This window comes from Heterodontus francisci, chromosome 35, assembly GCF_036365525.1.
Source record: "Heterodontus francisci isolate sHetFra1 chromosome 35, sHetFra1.hap1, whole genome shotgun sequence".
Lineage (NCBI taxonomy): Eukaryota > Metazoa > Chordata > Chondrichthyes > Heterodontiformes > Heterodontidae > Heterodontus > Heterodontus francisci.
In genome coordinates, this window is record NC_090405.1 from 19,944,543 (window position 1) to 19,961,361 (window position 16,819).

Genomic DNA, 16,819 nt, shown 5'->3' on the forward strand with positions numbered 1-16,819 from the left:
GTCAGCTGTATTGAATTGGAGTGAAATGGAAACAACTTCTGTCTCTCCTGCTGTTGTTTGACTGTTGGATTGAAAATGTCTCTCTCGACTTTGGGATCAGTGTCTGTCTGACTACTTCTTTTGTTTGTTCCAGTGGAACTGATGAGCTGGCAGTATCTCTGTGCTTTGGGAGTGATCCTGTACCGACTGTGTGTTGGAACGAGATCACTGCACTTTTCCTTGTGTCCAAGAATCACCACATCCATTCAGGTTCCTTCATGTATTTTCCTGCAGGAATGAAAGAACTGGTGAGATAGAAGATACAAAAGCGATCAATGTAATCGTCCCAATAATAATCATTATGAACAATCGCGAAATTAAAACCAGGAACACAAACAGTGTCAGTGTCTGACTCCACTGCAGTACTGCAGTATTCAGCTTCTGTTTACCAGGTGTTTGCAGTGGTTTTCCAACAAGTTTGTGACATTCAGAAACAACACAAGCCCTGCACTGCTCAATGACTGGGACTATCCGATAGAGCAGTGACCTTTACACAGTCACATTTCTATTTCAACGGAAAACAAGCAGCCACTATTTAAAATGTGCCTTTCACACTTCTCACCTGGTGTCTGCAATAAACGCTCGTTATTTTGCGGCTATTTTTCCCCCACTGTTCACGATCCAACAAACAGTGAGAGACTGGAACTAAAGCAGGAAAATTCCCTCTCCTTTGGGTGGTGAAATTGTCAGTGATTTTCAATAGTGATTTCTTCCCATTGTGTCTCCCTGAGCCTGTACAGACACTGTCCGAGAATGAACTCTCCCTTCCCCGTGTCCCCGGCTCACTCCATGTTCCGGGAGCAGCTCCTGCTCCACAGTGTCTGTTACAAACACTCCCCGACTCCCCCTCAACTTCCCACCACTCAATGCTAATCTCTGAGCACATCTGCGGACACGCTCCCAAAGCAGTGGCTGCTGGAAGCAGATGCTGTTTGTTCCCTTCCCCCGGGCCCAGGAAGTCTCCATTAGCAGCTGATTTAAAGCATCTTCCCCTGATTGAGTGAATGGCCTCACAGACTGGGTTGGGGAAAGGCTGCGCATGCGCTCCACTCCTCATTGTGACGTCCCACCGGGGGCGGGGCAACATCGCGCGTGCGCAGATCCCTGCAGCAATTCAGCATTCAAACATCAATGGGAACTTTCCCCATTTCACCCTCATCAAAGTCCCAAAGAAAGTGAAGAGGGGCTTGGACTGGAGGGAGGGAGGGGCGGGGTAGGGGGAACCTAGAACCCAGAAAGCTGCCCACTTGCCCCATTTAGATGCTCAATTTGCGGTCATTCCCTGCAGGGGGTTTGTTATTATTGAGCCCCTCCTGGTAAAACAATCCGATAGAAAGAGGGGAGAAAGGAGGGAGCCGGTGTGTTTGCTGGGACCTTGCAGAATTCATTTCAGCAGCAAAAGTCCCGGGTTATATTAACCCGAGTGAAACACGCTGTCAGTGAGAGGAAAACCGAACGGCCCTTTTCATCTTTTCATTGGAAACAAAGTAGAGCCGGAAGTGCGGCGAGCAGAGCAGACACACAAGCTCAATGACAGGAGAGCTCGGCCGTCCCTGAGTTTCAGCTCCCGGCTCTTACATTTCCTCATCCACACTGTCTTCACTGTGGATGTTCAGGGGTTCCTTGTCGGATCTGAGGACTGTATCCATTAAACATTCTGAGTCAGAAGATCCACACACTCTCTGTTATCAAGATTTATGGGCAGGAATGTTTCAAAACTTTGTCTATTAAATCATTGTATTATTCACAGAACTAATGAGGCAATCGGTTCATTATTCAGGCCTTGAACTTGGTTTGGGTGGACCGAAAACTGAGAGGTTCAGCACCTTTCCACTTCTTCACTACTGGCCGTGTGGCCTAATGGATAAGGTGTCTGACTTCGGTGTATTTAATGAGGTTATCAGAAGTTTGTAGGTTCGAATCCTGCTACGGTCATTTTGGGCGATCAGTGTTTAGCACCGCAGCCTCACAGCTCCAGCGACCCGTGTTCAGTTCTGGCTAATGTCTGTGCGCAGTTTGAGTTCTCCCTGTAACTGCGTGTGTTTCCTCGCACAGCCAAAGACTTGCAGATTGATTGGCAAATTGACTATTGTGAATTGCCCCCAGTGGAGGGAGGTGGTGGGGGATGTGGTCGGGAACATGGGAATAATGTTGGATTAGTATAAATGGGTGGTTGTTGGTCGGCAGAGACTTGGTGGGCCGAAGGGCCTGTTTCAGTGCTGCATCTATTAATAAATAACTGATTTTTTTGATGAAATAACAGAAAAGGTTGATGAAGGGAAAGCAATGGATGTTGTCTATATGGATTTTCAGAAAGCGTTTGACAAACTACCACATAAAAGGCTGGGTAACAAAACTGAGGCTCTGGAATAGGAGGGTCAGTATCTGCTTAGATTAAAAAATGTATGAAATATCAAGAAAAGCGAGTTGTGGTATTTGGTTGTTTTTCAGAATGGAAGATGGTGGACAGTGATGTCCACAAGTGTCAGTGTCAGGACCACCATATATAGAAATGACTTGAATATTGGAATCACAGAATTGTTACTGCACAGAAGGAGGCCATTTGGCCCATCGTATCTGCACTGACTCTCCAAATGAGCAATTCACCTCATGTCACTTCCCCGTCCTCTCCCCATTATCCTGCACATTCTTCCTTTTCAGATAACAGTCTAATTCCCCTTTGAATGCTTCAATTAAACCTGCCTCCATCACATTCTCAGGCAGTTCAAACTTTAACCACTCGCTGCATGAAAAAGTTTTACCCCATGTCGCTTTTGCTTCTTTTACCAATTACTTTAAATCTGTGCCCTCTCATTCTCGATCCTTTCACAAGTGGGAACAGTTTCTCCCTATCCACTCTGTCCACACCCCTCATCATTTTGAATACCACTATGAAATCTCCTCTTAGCCTTCTTTTCTCCAAGGAAAACAGTCCTAACTTCTCCAATCTATCTTCATAACTGAAATTCCTCATCCCTTGAACCATTCTCATGAATCTTTTCCATAATCTCTCCAATGCCTTCACATCTTTCCTAAAGTGTGGCACCCAGAACTGGATGCAGTACTTCAGCTGAGGCTAGTGTCTTATACAAGTTCAACATGACCTCCTTGTTCTTGTATTCTATGCCTCTATCACTAAAGCCGAGGATACTGTATGCTTTATTAACCACTCTCTCAACCAATGACATATACCCCCAGGTCCCACTGCTCCTGCACCCCCTTTAGAATTGTACCCTTTATTCTATATTGTCACTCCATGTTCTTCTGACCAAAATGAATCAATTCACATTTCTCTGCATTGAACTTCACCTGTCATCTGTCCTCCCATTCCACCAACTTGTCTATGTCCTTTTGAAGTTCTACACTATCATCCTTACAGTTCACAATGCTTCCAATTTTCGTATCATCCATAAACTTTGAAATTCTGCCCTGTACACCAAGGTCTAGGTCATTAATATATATCAGGAAAGGCAAGGGTCCCAACACTGACTCCTGGGGAACTCCACTACAAACCTTCCTCTAGCCTGAAGAACATCCATTGCTCACTACTCTTTGTTTCCTGTCACTCAGCCAATTCCATATCCATGTTACTACTGTCCCTTTTATTCCATGAGTTATAACTTTGCTCACAAGTCTGTTGTGTTGCACTGTATCAAACTCCTTTTGAAAGTCAATAAAAGCAAAATACTGCAGATGCTAGAAATCTGAAAAATAAACAGAAAGTGCTGGAAATACTCAGCAGGTCTGGCAGCATCTGTGGAGAGAGAAACAGAGTTAATGGTTCAGCTCAGTGACCTTTCAGATGCTGTCAGACCTTTTGAAAGTCCATGTGGACCACGTCAACAGTATTGCCCTCATCATCCCTCTCTGTTGCCTCATCAAAAAACTCCAGCAGGACAGTTAAACATAACTTTCCCTTAAGAAATCCATGCTGGCTTTCTTGAATTAACCCACATTTGTCCATGGGACTATTAATTTTGTCCCGAATTATTCTTTCGAGAAGAGAGTGAGACGAGGTGAGTTGCTTTTGCAGAGAGCCAGCATGGGTTCGTCAGGCCGAATGGCCTCCTTCTGTGCTTTAGCCATTCTATGATTGTATGATTCTAGCAGCAACTGTTGGTGGAGAGGCAGTGATGCAGGAATGGGTTGACAGAAAGGGGAAAGTCTGGGCTGGTGTGTGTTTGCAGCATTTGCAGCTTGTGTTCGGGTTTGTGAATAAAGGTGATTTGGAAGCTGTTTTCCAAATTGAAGTGTTTATTGGAAGCAAGAAGTTGATGTCAATGAAGAATAAAATGTGTTAAGATGAAGCGTGGTGTGATTGTGGGCAGCAGTAAATATAATGTTGGTGAATTATTTGTGTTAATAAACTTCCACTGCACCCTCTGCTGCAGGCTGCTGTTTATATCCAGCTGTGTATTAGTGCTGTGTGTTAACTAGATAAATGTTTGTTTCAACGCTGTTTATAAAGCAATAGCATTGCACTCAAACAGTCCCAGACACAGCAACACACGTACAAAAGCAAAATACTGCAGATGCTGGAAATCTGAAACATAAACAGAAAATGCTTGAAATGGTCATCAGGTCTGGCAGCATCTGTGGAGAAAGAAACAAAGTTAATGTGAGCTAAGGAAACAGACCTGAACTGTTAACTGTTTCTCTCTGCACAGATGCTGCCAGACCTACTGAGCATTTCCAGCATTTTCTGTTTTTATTACAGCAACACCTTTGATCAGCAGTAGCGGTGATAGTGCGAGCCAGGGGGCAGCTGGGAAGGTACGTTTCACTATAAAGTACTTACCTGGCGATTCGGCAGACGCGGGCACGGGGACTGCTGGGTAAGTGAACTTATATATTCGGGCAGTGGCTAAACCCGAAACACTACACGTGTAGTGTCTCCCACCCATCCTCCTCCTCCAACCAAAAAAAAAGGACTCTTGTGTGGAGGGTTTGATAAGGTAAGGTTTTCCTTTATATTTTTTTATTCTCTGTTGTCAATTTGGAGCAGAGGGGATGGAAGCTAGGGCAGTTGCATGCTCCTCTTGCAGGATGTGGGAGGTAAGGGTCACCACTTGTGTCCCTGCTGACTTCACCTGTGAGAAGTGCACCCAACTCCAGCTCCTCACAGACCGCGTTAGGGAACTGGAGCTGGAGCTGGATGAACTTCGGATCATGCGGGAGGCAGAGGGGATGATAGAGAGCAGTTATAGGGAAGTACTGACACCTAAGTCACAGGATAAAGGTAGCTGGGTGACCGTCAGGGGAGGGAAAGGGAATAGGCACACAGTGCAGGGATCCCCTGTGGCCGTTCCCCTCAATAATAAGTATACCGTTTTGGATACGGTTGTGGGGGGGGACCTACCAAGGGAAAGGCACAGCGGCCAGGTCTCTGGCACTGAGCCTGGCTCTGCGGCTCAGAAGGGAAGGGGGGAGAATAGGAGAGCGATAGTGATAGGAGATTCAATGGTTAGAGGAACAGACAAGAGATTCTGTGGTCATGAACGAGACTTCCGGATGGTATGTTGCCTCCCGGGTGCCAGGGTCAGGGATGTCTCGGATTGAGTCTACAGGATTCTTAAGGGGGAGGGGGAGCAGCCAGAAGTCGTGGTACATATCGGTACCAATTACATAGCTGGGAAAAGGGATGAGGACCTGAAAAGCGAATATAGGGAGTTAGGTTGGAAGCTAAAAGGCAGGACGAGCAGAGTAGTAATCTCAGGATTGATACCGGTGCCACGTGCTAGTGAGGCTAGAAACAGAGAGCGAGTGCAGCTGAACACGTGGCTACAGAGCTGGTGTAGGAGGGAGGGCTTCAGTTATGTGGATCATTGGGATACCTTCTGGGGAAGGTGGGACCTGTACAAGAAGGACGGGTTGCATCTGAACTGGAGGGGCACCAATATCCTGGGCGGGAGGTTTGCTAGAGCTCTTCGGGAGGGTTTAAACTAGTTTGGCAGGGGGATGGGAACCGGAGCTATGGATCAGTGGATGGGGTAGCTGTTGAACAGGCAGATACCGAGTGCAGAGAGTCTGTGAGGAAGGTTAGACAGTTGACAGGGCAAAGTTTCAGCCAGTATGATGGGTTGAAGTGTGTCTATTTTAATGCAAGAAGTGTCAGGAATAAGGGTGATGAACTTAGAGCATGGATCAGTACTTCGAGCTACGATGTTGTGGCCATTACGGACACTTGGAGATCACAGGGGCAGGAATGGATGTTGGATGTTCCGGGGTTTAGATGTTTCAAAAGGAATAGGGAGGGAGGTAAAAGAAGTGGGGGAGTTGCATTATTAATCAGGGATAGTATCACAGCTGCAGAAAGGGAGGTCATCGAGGAGGGTTTGTCTACTGAGTCATTATGGGTGGAAGTCAGAAAAAGGAAAGGAGCAGTCACTTTATTGGGAGTTTTCTATAGACCCCCCAATAGCAACAGAGACACGGAGGAACAGATTGGGAGGCAGATTTTGGAAAGGTGCAGAAGTAACAGGGTTGTTGTCATGGGTGACTTCAACTTCCCTAATATTGATTGGAACCTCCTTAGTGCAAATAGTTTGGATGGAGCAGTTTTTGTCAGGTGTGTCCAGGAAGGTTTCCTGACTCAATATGTAGATAGGCCGACTAGAGGGGAGGCTATGTTGGATTTGATGCTTGGCAACGAACCAGGCCAGGTGGCAGATCTCTCGGTGGGAGAGCATTTCGGTGATAGTGATCACAACTCCCTGACCTTTACTATCGTCATGGAGAGGGACAGGAGCGGACGGGATGGGAAAATATTTAATTGGGGGAGGGGGAGTTACAATGCTATTAGGCAGGAACTGGGGTGCATAAATTAGGAACAGATGTTCTCAGGGAAATGCACGACAGAAATGTGGAGGTTGTTTAGGGAGCACTTGCTGCGACTGCTGGATAGGTTTGTCCCGATGAGGCAAGGAAGGGATGGTAGAGTGAAGGAACCTTGGATGACAAGAAATGTGGAACAGCTAGTCAAGAGGAAGAAGGAAGCTTACTTAAGGTTGAGGAAGCAAGGATCAGACAGGGCTCTAGAGGGTTACAAGGTAGCCAGGAAGGAACTGAAGAATGGACTTAGGAGAGCGAGAAGGGGACATGAAAAAGTCTTGGCGGGTAGGATTAAGGAAAATCCCAATGCGTTCTACACTTATGTGAGGAACAAGAGGATGGCCAGAGTGAGGGTAGGGCCGATCAGGGATAGTGGAGGGAACTTGTGCCTGGAGTCGGAGGAGGTAGGGGGGGTCCTAAATGAATACTTTGCTTCAGTATTCACTAGTGAGAGGGACCTGGTCGTTTGTGAGGACAGCGTGAAACAGGCTGATATGCTCAAACAGGTTGATGTTAAGAGGGAGGATGTGCTGGAAATTTTGAAAGACATGAGGACAAATAAGTCCCTGGGGCCAGACGGGATATATCCAAGGATATTACGGGAAGCGAGGGAAGAGATTGCCGCGCCTTTGGCGATGATCTTTGCGTCCTCACTGTCCACTGGAGTAGTACCAGATGATTGGAGGGTGGCAAATGTTATTCCCTTGTTCAAGAAAGGGAATAGGGATAACCCTGGGAATTACAGACCAGTCAGTCTTACGTAGGTAGTGGGCAAATTATTGGAGAGGATTCTGAGAGACAGGATTTATGATTAGTTGGAAAAGCAGAGTTTGATTAGAGACAGTCAGCATGGCTTTGTGAGGGGCAGGTCATGCCTCACAAGCCTTATTGAATTCTTTGAAGATGTGACAAAACACATTGATGAAGGAAGAGCAGTGGATGTGGTGTATATGGATTTCAGCAAGGAGTTTGATAAGGTTCCCCATGGTAGGCTCATTCAGAAAGTAAGGAGGCATGGGATACAGGGAAAGTTGGCTGTCTGGATACAGAATTGGCTGGCCCATAGAAGACAGAGGGTGGTAGTAGATGGAAAGTATTCAGCCTGGAGCTCGGTGACCAGTGGTGTTCCGCAGGGATCTGTTCTGGGACCTCTGCTCTTTGTGATTTTTATAAATGACTTGGATGAGGAAGTGGAAGTCTGGGTTAGCAAGTTTGCCGATGACACGAAGGTTGCTGGAGTTGTGGATAGAGTGGAAGGCTGTTGTAGGTTGCAACAGGACATTGACAGGATGCAGAGCTGGGCTGAGAAGTGGCAGATGGAGTTCAACCTGGAAAAGTGTGAAGTGATTCATTTTGGAAGGTCGAATTTGAATGCAGAATACAGGCGAAAAGACAGGATTCTTGGTCATGTGGAGGAACAGAGGGATCTTGGGGCCCATGTCCATAGATCGCTCAAAGTTGCCACCCAAGTTGATAGGGTTGTTAAGAAGGCGTATGGTGTGTTGGCTTTCATTAACAGGGGGATTGAGTTTAAGAGCCGCGAGGTTATGCTGCAGCTCTATAAAGCCCTGGTTAGACCACACTTGCAATATTGTGTTCAGTTCTGGTCGTCTCATTATAGGAAGGATGAGGTAGCTTTAGAGAGGGTGCAGAGGAGATTTACCAGGATGCTGCCTGGACTGGAGGGCATGTCTTACGAAGAAAGATTGAGGGAGCTGGGGCTTTTCTCATTGGAACGAAGAAGGATGAGAGGTGACTTGATAGAGGGGTACAAGATGATGAGAGGAATAGATAGAGTGGATAGCCAGAGACTTTTTCCCAGGGTGGAAAGAGCTATCACCAGGGGGCATAATTTTAAGGTGATGGAGGAAGGTTTCGGGGAGATGTCAGAGGTAGGTTCTTTACACAGAGAGTGGTGGGTGCGTGGAATGCACTTCCAGTGGTGGTAGTAGAAGCAGATACATTAGGGACATTTAAGCATCTCTTGGATAGGTACATGGATGATAGTAGAATGAAGGGTATGTAGGTAGTTTTGATCTTCGAGTAGATTAAAGGTTCGGCACAACATCGTGGGCCGAAGGGCCTGTACTGTGCTGTACTGTTCTATGTTCTATAACACAGGTGTTGGGAGGCTCAGCCTGGCTACGCAATGTTACAAGGACGCTGAGTGACACCATCGACAACGGGACAGAGAGAAAAACACACAGGAAACTAATAGACTGTGAGGAAGCAAAAGTGAGGAACGGAGAGAGAGAGACAGACAACGAAACTGAGATGGAGAAACAAGGCATTTGTATGATTGTGTTCTCCCTGTTGTGTAACGGTATTTCCTGTTGTGTAAATATGTTTTCTGTTGTGTAAAGATGTACCCTGTTGTTGTGTAAAGGTTTTCCCTGTTATTGTTTTATTTTCTGTTACTGACCGTCTCCTCACTGTGACCATTTGTCCTGGTTTTATTGTGGCCAACATCACCATCTGGTGGTGGAGAGGAGGCTCTGCAGGAAGGGGTTGACAAAGTGGGAGAGACTCGGCTGGTCCGTGTTTGCAGCTTGTGTTCGTGTGAGCAAAAGTGATTTGTTACTGATTGATGTGTTCACGAGAAGGAAGAAGCTGATTACAATCGAGTGCCTTCGGAAGCATCTTGTTATTATGGGTAAATACTTGATGTTTTGAAAGTGAACTGTTCGTGTTATTTCCCCAATGTTTTTATAAAAATAGGATTGCAGTCGGATTTCTCAAGAATCCCGGACTCAGCAACACACGTGCTGACGGACTCACCCTCACTGCGCAATGACACAAGGACACGGAGTAACAGCACTGACAATGAGGCAGGCAGAGAAAGACACACAGAAAACCAGGAAGATATTATCAGGACTCAGAAATGAACAGACAGAGAAAGGTACTGAGCAAACCAGCAAGAGACAGCGAGAGACTGATGAACACCACTTGGAGGGAGCACTGAGGGTGGCAAGGGCACAGAATGTAGTCTGGCTGGGGGATTTCAATGTCCAACACCATGAGTGGCTCGGTAGCACCGCTACTGACCATGCTGGCCAAGTCCCAATGGACACAGCTGCTCGATTGGGTCTGCAGTAGGTGGTGAGGGAACTAACAAGAGGGAAATACATACTTGACCTCATCCTCACCAATCTGCCTGCCGCAGATGCATCAGTCCATGACAGTATTGGTAGGAGTGACCACTGCACAGTCCTTGTGGAGATGATGTCCCGTCTTCACATTGAGGATACCCTCTTTCGTGTTGTGTGCCACTACCACTGTGCTAAATGGGATAGATTTTGAACAGAACTAGCAATGTATAACTGGGCATCCATGAGGTGCTGTGGACCATTAGCAGCAGCAGAATTGCAGTCAACCATATTCTATAACCTCATGGCCCGGCATATTCCCCCACTCTAACATTACCAACAAGCTGGGGATCAACCCTAATTCAATGAAGAGTGCAGGAGGGCATGCCAGGAGCAGCACCAGGCATACCTTGAAATGAGGCGTCAGCCTGATGAAGCTACAGCCCAGGACTACTTTCATGCCAAACAGCAGAAGCAGCATGTAATAGACAGGGCTAAGTGATCCCACAACCAACGGATCAGATCTACACCCTGCCACATCCAATGATGAATGGTGGTGGACAATTAAACAACCAACAGGAGGAGGTGGCTCCACAAATATCCCCAACCTCAATGATGGGGGAGCCCAGCACATCAGTGCAAAAGACAAGGATGGAGAATTTGCGACAATCTTCAACCAGAAGTGCCGGGTTGATGATCCATCTCGGCCTCCTTCTCAAGTCCCCAGCATCACAGATGCCAGTCTTCAGCTAATTCGATTCACTCAACGTGATATCAAGAAACGACTGAAGGCTCTGGATACAGCAACGGCTACGGGCCCTGACAATATTCCAGCAATAGTACTGAAGACCTGTGCTCCAGAACTTGCCGCGCCCCTAGCCAAGCTGTTCCAGTACAGCTACAACACTGGCATCTACCCGGCAATGTGGAAAATTGCCCAGGTATGTCCTGTACACAAAAAGCAGGACAATTCCAACCCAGCCAATTACTGCCTCATCAGTCTACTCTCAATCATCAGTATAGTGATGGAATATGTCATCGACGGGGCACTTGCTTTGCAATAACCTGTTCAGTGACGCTCAGTTGGGTTCCGCCAGGGCCATTCAGCTCCTGACCTCATTACAGCCTTGGTTCGAACAAGGACAAAAGAGCTGAACTCAAGAGGTGAGGTGAGAGTGTCTGCCCTTGACATCAAGGTAGCATTTGACTGAGTATGGCATCAAGGAGCCAGAGCAAAACTGGAGTCAATGGGAATCAAGAGGAAAACTCTCCACTGGTTGGAATCGTACCGAGCACAAAGGAAAATGGTTGTGATTGTTGGAGGTCAACCATCTCAGCTCCAGGACATTACTGCTGGAGTTCCTCAGGGTAGTATCCTCGGCCCAACCTTCTTCACTCCTTCATCAGTGACCTTCCTTCAATCATAAGGTCAGAAGTGGGGATGTTCACTGATGATTGCAAAATTTAGCACCATTCGCGACTCCTCAGATACTGAAGAGGTCCATGTAGAAATGCAGCAAGACCTGGACAATATCCAGGCTTGGGCTGATAAGTGGCAAGTAACATTCGCGCCACACAAGTGCCAGGCAATGACCATCTCGAACAAGAGAGAATCTAACGATCTCCCATTGACATTCAACGGCATTACGATCGCTGAATCCCCCACTATCAACTTCCTGGGGGTTCCCATTGACCAGAAACTGAACTGGAGTAGCCTTATAAATAGTGTGACTACATGAGCTGGTCAGAGGGTAGGAAGCATGCGGTGAGTAACTCACCTCCTGACTCCCCAAGCCTGTCCACCATTTACAAGGCACAAGTCTGGAGTGTGATGGAATGCTATCCACTTGCCTGGATGGGTGCAGCTCCAACAACATTCAAGAAGCTCGACACCATCCAGGACAAAGCAACACGCTTGATTGGCACCCCGTCCACAACATTCACTCCCTTCACCACTGACGTACAGTGGCAGCAGTGTGTACCATCTACAAGATGCACTGCAACAATGCACCAAGGCTACTCAGGCAGCACCTTCCAAACCTGCATCCTCTGCTGCCTAGAAGGACAAGGGCAGCAGATGCATGGGAACACCACCACCTGAAAGTTCTCCTCCAAGCTACACATCATCCTGGCTTGGAACTATATCGCCATTCCTTCACTGTCGCTGGGTAAAAATCCTGGAACTCCCTTCCTAATAGCACTGTGGGTGTACCTACCCCACATGGACTGCAGTGGTTCAAGAAGGAAGCTCACCACCACCTTCTCATGGGCAATTAGGGATGGACTATAAATGCTGGCCTGGCTGGCGACGTCCACATCCCATGAAACAAATAATTAAATACAATAACAGCTCATCTCAATTCCTAGTATTTCTAAATCCCACCAGTCCAACATAAGCTGAACAATTATTGCATGTTGTGATTGACGGTCTGGTCTGTAAACTGCACTGTATCACAGATTGCTGACATTTGCTAACTGGAAGTGAGAACTGCAAAATCGGGACAGTAGTTCACACAGTCTGTCAGTGTGAAAGAATCAGGCAATGTGAGGTAATAGAATTTGTCTGTAAATGTTACACTCATATTGCTTTATATTTTTATATTGAAAATAAAAGTAATCATTTCGTGAAAATAGTGACATGTTGTCCAAACTTTGGTAGCCAGTTGTTTTCGTCTTGCACTCAGCAGGGCAATCCGCAAGAATACCAATTTAAGGGAAAACAACAACTTTCTTCTGTATGAGAAGAGAGTGCTGATTGGTTGGCAAGTGAACTCTGATTGGTAGAGGCATTGCCATTCAGAATGCACCAGTTTATGGTAACTGACAGATAACTGCCCAGCTTTGTTTGTAATTTAAACCAGGCAGCTTGACTCTGATTGGTCAAGGCATTGCCCTGTGGAATGAGCCAGTGAATGGCTGTCACTTATTTTGTTCAGCTGAAACTGGCACAACATGTGTGCATGTTCTTTCTGTCTGCAAAGAACAGGGCCCTGTGTATTAATACATGTAGTTTACAGTACACACCAATGCACCACACTGCGAGCCCTACTGACAGTCTTAAATCGGTTGTCAACGTAATTCTTAGCACACTGAGAATTATTTAGCAAATGTTGTCCGATTGTGGAATCACATCTCATGTTGGATACTGTGTTTTGAGTTTTGCAAGCATGGGTTGGTTGGGTAGGGCCCATTGCGAACAGCGGAAGGGACATGTTATTTGATACAATCCGCCAGTTTTGGGATGTACGGTCTAGAAACCTAGCATCACACTGGTATTAAAATTCATATACCACGTTACTTATTTGTGTGATAGGCAGGACGTCTCTTTTGCTTGACAGCAGCATCCTGTTAGTGGTGAACACCACACTTGTTGCTCCTGCATAGTAACAGCAGGAAACAGCTCGCTTCACCTGTTACTCAAATACTGGGGATATATTACCCTTCCAGGGTAATTTGAGGGAGACTGGTCACTTTTCAGGGCTCAAAACGACGGCCTTCAGCCCGTTTATAAGTTTGTGTGATATACAGTGAGAAATGATCTGATCAGTGTAGCCATTGTAATGCAGGATGTCTTTGATTCGCCCTATTTCACCATCAATCTTGCATGGTGAGCAAATGGCTCAGCCCTATTTATGAGGTTGTCGATAAATCCAATCTTATAGCGCGTGGAACTGTAATAATCCCAACGCGTGTATTGACCAGTGAAGGTCGGTTTGCGGTAGACCGTTGTAGAAAACCCCTTAGCAGATTTCTCAACTAGTACATCAAGGAAAGGGAACTCATTTGACAGCTCCATTCCAAAGGTGAATTTGAGTGTAGGATGGAGCCCATGAAGACGTGCAAGGAAGTTATTTCATGCAGCTGCGGATTCAAATATAGCAAACGTATCATCTACATATTGGAAATAGTCAAGAGGTCGGAGGTTAGGTGTCATTCCCTTAAAAACAGGTTTGTCATGGAATCCAACAAAGATGTTTGTGAGAGCTGGGCCGAGAGGGGATCCCATGGCAACACCAGCGATACATGGTGTCAATAAAACTGAACTCAACTGTGCAAGTTGCCGAGTTCATAAGTTCAATGAATACGGATTCACACAATGGTGACGGGTCTAGATCACCATGATATAGCGCTGCAGTGCAAATATCTATGGCTTCCTGAAGTGGTACATTGGTGAATAGGCTAGCAATGTCAAATGACACATGGACATGGCATTGCTATCGATATGCAAGTCCTGTATGGTCTTCACAAATGTGAAGGAATCCTTCACCGTGTATGTGGAGAACTTGCTCAAAAACTGGTTGTAACAATTTGCCCAACCATTTGGCAAATTCATTTCAGGATACTATTTACATTACTTCAAATAAAGAAAACACAACGACACAAAGAATTGAGCACAACGCTGAAAGTTTCACAGCAAATAGTCAAATGGGAAATGGATGAAATACAGAAAGAAAAAGTCTAAAATACTGAAAACACTCAGCCAGTCCGGAAACAACTGTGGAGAAGAGAAGCTCGGGTTAGTGGTCCAGTTCTGTGACCCTTCTATAGACCTGAAACATTGCTCCTACCTTCCTCTCTCCACAGATACTGCTGGAACTGCTGAGTGTTTCCAGAATCTTCTGTTATTATTCAGGTTTCCAGTGTGTGCAGTATTTCTCTTTTTGAAAATTAAATATTCCCTGAGAGAATGGAACTTTACATAAAAAATAGGAGTAGGCCATTCGGCCCATCGAAATAGCTCTGCCATTCAATAAGATCACAGCTGATCTCCTACATCAACTCCATCTTACCACACGAGCACAGATCCCTTGATTCCCTTCGTATCCAAAAACCTATCGATCTCTCTCTTGGATATACCCAATGATTGAGCATCCACATCTCTGGAGTCACAGAGAGATACAGCACTGAAAAAGGCCCTTCGGCCCACCGAGTCTGTGCCGACCAACAACCACCCATTTATACTAATCCTCCATTCATCCCATATTCCCTACCACATTCCCACCATTCTCCTACGACCTATCTCCACTAGGGGCAATTTACAATGGTCAATTTACCTATCAACCTGCAAGTCTTTGGCTGTGGGAGGAAACTGGAGCACCCGGCGGAAACCCACGCGGTCACAGAGAAAACTTGCAAACTCCGCACAGGCAATACCCTGGACGGAACCGAGGTCACTGGAGCTGTGAGGCTGCGGTGCTAACCACTGCGCGTAGAGAATTCCAAAGATTCACAATACTTTGAGTGAAAAAAAATTCTCCTCTTCTCAGTCCTAAATGATGGAGCCATTTATACTGAGACTGTGATTCCTAGTTCTAGATTCCCCAGCCAGAGGAAACATCCTCCCAGCATTTACCCTGTTAAATCCCTTAAGATTTTTAGGTGCCAGTAAGATTACCTCTCACTCTTCTAAATTCTGAGGAATATCGGCCTCGTCTACTCAATCTCTTCTCATAGGACAATCCCCTCATCCCAGGAAGCAATCGAGTGACACTTTGATACACTTCCTTTAAGGCAAGTATATCCTTCCTTAGATAAGGGGAACCAAAACTGTACACACTGCTCCAGGTGTGATCTCACCAAGGCTCTGCCTAATTGTAGTCAAACTTCTTTCTTCTTATAAAAACTCTTCACAATGTTGAACACAACTATTAACTGCCCCATTAACATCTCTGCTCTAAGAAGAAGGACCCCAGCTTCACACACCCCAGACCCCTATTCTTTCCACATTAGCTGAATTCCTGCATCTCTGATACATTCTAGTAAATCTCCTCTGCACCCTCTCTAAGGCCTTGCCATTCCTGCTAAAGTGTGGAGCATGGAATTAGACACAATGCTCTAGCTGAGGCCTATAACCAGTGAGATTTAGAAAGGTTCAGCCTCAATTCCTTGTCTGTGTCCCGTACTCCCATTTCTGGTTTCTCACTCAATGTCGGCTCTGAGCTGTTGAAACTGCCTGAAGAAACATTTCCACCCAACAAAGCGCTCGGAATGTGAGAAGGGACAAAGTGAGTGACCAAGTACATCAACTCCAAGTAAAACTCCACCGTGTAGTGAAAACACTCGAAACACAACGGCTCTTTTAAGAGCCACCCACAATCTCTCTGAAAAAGCTGCACCAACATCTCTCTAGAATTGGTTTATTTCATTGGTTTTAATGCTCAGTAACTCTCTGGAACTTTCTCACTGTCTTTGTGTTTTCTGTTTCAATCTGGTATGGAGATTCTGGGAAGATGAGTTTCACTGCCTGGGAGGATCTTTGTGGTTTTCCTGCAGAAACACAAAACAAAGTCTCTTTTCAGAGTCACCCACCGCCTCATAGGGACAGCAGTGACATGGGAACGGGAGCTGGGGTGTGTTTTATGCCGGAAATATCAGTTAATGATTTATGTTGTGCTCTCGTTATAGTCCAATCTCTGAATTGAGCCTTTCCACCGCACCAGGGTTATGGGGAGAGTTTTCATCGTTTCTTTTCTAAACGTACAGACGATGTTATAAAGTTGCTGATTTACCCAGATGGCGGATTCTCCCCTCACAGTGAAAAGTAACATCACACCTTCACATCTGCCCATTGTTTTATAATTGAATAATTAGCAAAATGGAATTATTTGTGATGTTATTTCCCCCGAGACGGTGTTTCCTGCAGTGAAACTGATCAGTTTCAGCTCAGTCATTCAGGGACCTGGAATTCCTGCAGTTTGAGCCCGCTGTAACCCCAGCCCACTTCTGATTGGTCACCCTCTTCTCATAAAGTCAGTGACAGCACATGAGGAGGCCATTCGCCCTATCAAGTCCATGTCGGGTTTCCAATCTGTTCAGTCCCCGACTTGATCCCCAAAGCCCTGCATAATCCCTTTGGGTCAAAA

The 16,819-nt window shown here is 46.0% G+C and overlaps 1 non-coding gene across 1 annotated transcript; it reads left to right on the forward strand.

Annotated features, from left to right (window-relative positions):
- Positions 1-1,885: 1,885 nt before the first annotated feature.
- On the forward strand, positions 1,886-1,974 carry trnar-ucg (transfer RNA arginine (anticodon UCG)). Its single transcript is given in 2 exon segments — positions 1,886-1,922; positions 1,939-1,974. It is a non-coding gene; the product is annotated as a tRNA-Arg (tRNA).
- The last annotated feature ends 14,845 nt before the right edge of the window (positions 1,975-16,819 follow it).